The sequence below is a fragment of the Fukomys damarensis genome, unplaced genomic scaffold (genome assembly GCF_012274545.1).
Source record: "Fukomys damarensis isolate Sample0158 unplaced genomic scaffold, DMR_v1.0_HiC HiC_scaffold_16, whole genome shotgun sequence".
Lineage (NCBI taxonomy): Eukaryota > Metazoa > Chordata > Mammalia > Rodentia > Bathyergidae > Fukomys > Fukomys damarensis.
Genome location: NW_022900928.1, coordinates 82,305,952 through 82,311,951, shown reverse-complemented (window position 1 = coordinate 82,311,951; position 6,000 = coordinate 82,305,952).

Genomic DNA, 6,000 nt, shown 5'->3' with positions numbered 1-6,000 from the left:
TTGGTTCCAGTGCACAAGCCTGGCAGGGATCCAGCAGGTGCCTGTGCCAAGCTCTGCACTGCAGGTGGTGCCCTCACCTGACCAGCCATAGAGACCCTCATTGCATCCAGCACCTACCTCCCCACAGCTGCCCGTCTTCTGTCTTAGAAGTGTCTAGGGCTATTGCAGTCTTTCTGGGTTCTAGACTGTTCTCTGCCACTGCTGGTGCATGATAGCTTGGCAAAGGAGAGTGGGTTCTCCAGCCAGCCGCCCACATGGCCCTTGCTACCCCTGTCTGTTAGCAGTTGCAGATTGGCTCTCTTGCCCTGCTAACCCTGCTGTTCATCTGGTATCATAATCGTCTGAACTCATCCTCCCTCAGCTTGTGTCCTGTGGTAGAGCTGACCCAGTGGGTATGCACCAGTGGGAGGCAAAGAGATGTCCTGGATCAGAGGGGTGTAGCCCCAGGTCTGAAGCAGATAGCTAGGAGCTAAGGCCCAGCAGATGCAGTGAGGAGGAATCAAGGACAACCCAAAGATTTTCATGTTGGCCTCTGAAATGATGACCCAAAGAAAGAAGCTATGATAGGGAGCTGCTGTGGAAGAAGGTGGTTGGATCTTAGACCACATTGGAATGTGCCAGAATGACAAAAGGATGTGACAGGGCTGTGCTGGGGCTATGGGAGTTCAGACCAGGGGAAAGCAAGGTTCTTTCAGTAGCTTCATACTACATGGTAATGCCAAGCTTATCCCGTGAGACAGAACTGTCCTGATTATCCCAGCCCCTCTCTTCCTCACTGCCTCTCTCTTCAGGGATGACATGGGTTTCCAGGCTCTGTAGCTCCCACCTGCATTCCAGCATCCAAGAGTGAGAAGGAAGCAATACCAAGCAGCCCATGCCAGGCCCTCCTCAGGCTGTCAGGTTGATAGTGACAGCAGCATCTGTTTACTGGCTCCAGCCATGCACCAGATATTTATGATGACTTTTTTCAAATAACCCTAACAACCTAGTAAGATAAGAACCAGTTTTATTCTCATTTTACAGATGGGCAAACCAAGGCTTAGGGAGGTTCCCTTGCTGACATCTCACAGCAGAGGAGAGAGGTTCGCAGGTGTCTGGGGCTCAGGCTCTTCCTGCTGTTGCACAGCTCTGCAAGGATCCCCTTCTGGGCAGAAGAGAGTGAACAGAAGACAGGAAAGAGGCCATGGAAGGCCCTGGTTGTGGTTGGGTTCTGACATCGTCCATAGTGGGAATTGGGCAGGATTGAGGGTGGGTTGGTCAGTCTTCCTGGTTCTTGCCGACCCACAGCCCTCTGGGTATGGACGGCTCCTGTGCCTGGCCTCTAACCAGTAGAATGTGTCAAAAATGATTATTTTGTGTGGTGGGTGGCTCCAACTGGCTGTAGCTTGGTGGGGCAAAAGGCTGTGTTGAGAAGACCCACGTGGTAATTTACTGTGAGCAGTGCAGACCCCAGCCACAGCCAGCAAGCATCCCATCCTCATCCCTGCCTCCTCAAGGCAGTGGACTTTGCCAGCAACCTGAGTAGGTTTGAAGCAGTTTCTTCCCAGTCAGTCCTGCAGATGAAAACACAGCCCAGCCATCCTCTGCAGGCTTTTGTAACCCTGCGAAGCCAGGCCTGGGCTCGGCACCATAGAAACTGACAAGATCAAATGGGTGCTGTTTTAGGCTCCCATGGATGTGGAAATTTGTTAGAACATGGAAAATGAGTACTTTTTTCTTGCAAATAGTTGTATTCCCTTCTCTTTCAAAAGCTGGCATGGCTGCCAGGGAAGCTAGCAGGAAGAGAGGCCAAGGAAGAATGGGAAGCACCCTTTCCCAAACCAAAATTCTTCTCTGATCCAACGTCAGCTGAAGGGTTCTTTGCAGAGACTGCTCCCCTGTCCTGCAAACCCCCAAAGTGTCCCCCTTGTGCCGGCAAGGGCTGAGTGGCCCTGTACTGTTGTTGTTGTCAGCACATTCCTTCTGAACACTTCCCAATTCAGCCACAGAGCAGGCCTTGTAGGCAGTCACCCACCACGACCCGTGATGTGGTGACTTTTCACTGGGGGTCTTCCACGGGCCTGCTGGCCACTGTGCAGCTGTCTGTAGTTCTCCGTCAGGTCTGTCTCTCTGGCTGCCCTCTCTCCCCTCTGGAAAAGCCAAGCAGCAAGTCACTTTTCTGCTGTGCCCATCCTGTGCATGCCCAGCAGGAAGCCAGTGTCCCCCAGGACCAAGTGCTAGATGTTTGCTCCTCCTCCACGGAGGCCCTGGAACAAGAGTGTGTCTTTCTGCCTGGAGACCACTAGCTGCATGATTCAGGAAACTGCAGCAAGACCAGTTAGGGCCAATTTTTATTCCATTCAAAGTCCTGCCATGAACTAGAATGGACTTTCACTTGCAGAGAACCTCAATATGCCAAAACCTAATTTTCATTATTCATAGAATCATAATCCAAGTCTAATCCAAAGGCTGCTTCTTGGGAAATAAAATTACCTCAAAATACAAAAATTCAATGAATACATTTTGACACTGTCAGGCTAGAAAAGAAGTAAAGCACATGAGTTTCTTTACACCAAGCCAGCACTGACATAATGTTTCCTTCTGTTCCAATCCATGGCTGGATTTTCCCAGTTAGAAGGGAACAAGATGATAGGAGACCTGGAATGTGCACTGCCTTTCCTACAGAGCATCTGCAAGTGCCACCAGCAGGGCACAGAGATCCCCAGGCCCTGGGTGGGGTGAGGCTTGCATATGGTGCTGTGGAAGCAGGGTTGGGAGCCTCACTGACCCTTCCTAGGACTCTGGGGCTGACCACCTGTGTGGGCAGAGCAGGAACATGGCCCACCCAGTAAGATCAGAGTGCTCAGGCCCAGGGGCAGAATATACCAGTGGGTAGACCCAAGGGTGGACCAGGAAAGCCAGAAACAAGACCCAGAAGTATCAGTAGGAAAGGGGAAATATGGACTTAGGAGGTAGTTGGGTCAATCCCAGGCCTCCGCTCACTTACAACACCTGGTGGTCATGCAACCACTCTAAGCCTCAGTTTCCTCATATGCAAGATGGGGACAAGTTCTTCCTGCCTGCCTCACAGGACTTTGGAGACAATCAAATGACTGGGTTAATAAAACAGGAAGCCCTACTGGCTCCATGTAGGACCTGAAGCGGAACCTGCTAGATGGGGAACAGAAGGCCTGAAATCTCCCTATGTATTCTGGAGGTTGGTGGTACATGGGGAGTAGGTGTTATGTCCTGTCCTTTGGCAGGGGCTGAGGGGGCCCAGGACAAAAGTGCTGGTGGCTGGCAGCTGGGGCTGGGTTAATGAAGTATAGATTGACTGGGCTGGGAGCAGATTAGCTCTGGCATCAGGCTTTCCTTGAGCAGCGCCTGAGAATCAATACTAATCCCTTGATCCCATTAGGGGCTCCTGTGGATCTCTGGGAAAAAGTCTGCGCCTCCCTCTCTTTGGGCAGTGCAGCAGAGGGGGCTGTTTAAGGGGCTGGGGGGAGATGCTGAAGCCTGGGCCACAATCCTTCCCATTATCTTATTTTACACATTATGCCCAGAGGCCTGGGAGCTTTCCCCAGCCACCTTGGCTCGCCCAGCTACTCCTGTGAGGCTGGTTATGATCCTGAACAAAGAGGAAACTTCCACCCTCTATCAGTGCTTGGGGGACTCAGGCTCCTGGATGGTCTTCATGCAGTGCTGGGCATGGAACCCAGTTCTCTGTGTGCGGGGCAGTTGCTGTACCACTGAGCCATAGCTCTGGCTCTGAGAAGCTTTCTTAACCTACCTTTCCTCACTAGACTCAGCAGCTTGCCTAATATTCACACTCATGACCACTGCCAGTGCCTGCTCGCACTGGACAGGCACACACCAAGAGGCAAAAACCTTTGTTCCCCCATTTACGCTGACAGTACTTGTTATCGTGGAGTACTATGTAAACCACTGAAATGGTGCGTTGAGATAAGTGTGTTGTTTCTATGAAAACTAGATTGAATGGTCTCAAAAAAGGGCCATCAAATAATTCCAAAAAAAGCATTTTCCAAATTAGGTGAAAATTTATAGGACAGTCATAAACCTTCTGTTAGGGGCTATGCTCAGAATGGCTGTCCCTTGGTTCCCCAGTCATTTCAGAAAAATCTGAGCTGGACATCTAGGCATCCCTGTGTGAGGCAGATGCAGAAGAATAATGCAGACATCCTGTGTACTGCCCCTTGGACCAGGAGAAGCCGGGCCCTGCACTGATAAGGTGGAAGGGCTGAAAGCCAGCCATTGCTGAGTAGTTTGCACCTTGTAAAAATGATCACATCTTGACAATTATGGGGAAACCAACTATTGAACAACTGGCTCTTTAAAGTCCCTTTTATTGAAATGTGTATGGCATGTGTATCTTTCTGAAAGAGCCTCACTTTTGTGGGCTTTCTGATTAACCAAGGTACAACTGCTCCCTGTCCTACTGGGTAGGAAGGCTTTGATCGTCCTCCAGAAACAGGCGGAATGGGTGGGTCGTGGGCTTGTCTGTAACCAGTCTTTGTCATACACATGCTCACACACATACTGCACACATACAACTCTCAAACTTTACGTATACCTCAGTCATGCCCTGCTTTGGGGTGCTCTGTGTACTCTGCTGTATTGTTCACAGATCTAACATGGCACCTTGCCCACTACAGATATACAGATGCGCAGTTACTCTTTGTGGAGTGGAATTCAGCAAGCTTCCTCTTCAGGGACAAGGGGTGCGGTAGAGGCTCTCCACTGAGCACCTTGCAGGATTAGAAGAAAGCTGCTCCAAACCTGCGGAATGGCAAGCCTTGAGCCAACCTCACGCACTGCCCTGGCCCCTCAGGCCTGGCTGTTCCCTGAATGTCCAGCCTGGCTTGAGCCCCACCTCACCCAGACAGCCTGGAATAATAATAGCCTTTCCATCCAAGTCCTAGGCAACCCATGTTCTCATTCACAGCCCAAGTCCCTAATACCTGCAGAGGGATTCCTGTGGGAGAGTTTTCCTGGACATGCCAATTACAGGCTTATTGACTCTCTCATCAAAACAGCATTCTGTGAGGAGCTTTAAACTGGCCCTCTAACCTCACACTGGCCAGGATACCCACCTGCACCTCACCTGACTTATTTCTCCATCCTCTCAGAGCCTCAACTGCCTTAGCTTCAAGTTGGCATAAGGGAAAAACTGAAAGTTCATTGAAACTCTTCCAACCACCCCCCATGCCTTAAAGATGAAGGCAGGGGTCAAGCAGGATGAGCATCAGGGCCACAGCTTCGAGGAAGAACTGGGATGTGGCCCTGCCACCTGCTCCTACTCCCCACTCAGTGTCTGTCCTCCACTAAGCCTTGCCCATTCTGTCCACAATGCAGCTTTGTCTCCTTCCACCAGAGGTTATGAGAACACTGGCTGGTGTCGGGGTCAGTCACAGGCATGAGTATCAGCACTGGGCTATCAAGTCACAACCTCAGAGGATCCGGGCTGCACACCCCACCCCTGCCCTGAACATCCCATTCTCCCACGGCACCCCTCCTTGTTGACCAGCATCTCCTCTTTGTTGTTTATTCTTCTGTCTCTCCCATCCAAAGCCAGAAGCCTCTCTGAGGTCCTTGATTGATTCGGCTTGTGACCACAGGCAACTACCACCCTTCTTAGCCCAAGCAGAAGCTGCAGGACTTAGGGGATGGCCTGCCTGGCCCTCCTCAGAGCCCCATCTCAGACTCAGGGTAGACGGAGCCCCAGCCCTAGGCCCTCTGTACAAGTGGAAGTCCCAGTTCCCACAACCCCACCCCCTGCTGGCCGGATACTTTTTCCACAGCTGGGGCACGCTCTGTTCTACTAATAACCGCCCGGTAATTAGCTCCAGGATTTTGCCACTATGCTTATAATAGCCTCCATTAAAGCTATGGGGTTTTCAAGCCATAATGGCTTCCAAAGTAATTAATGCACAACTGGGTTTATGGCTAAGTTTATTTTTAGAGCTTTTCTTGCTTACTCCCCTCCCTTTCTTCTCATGGATA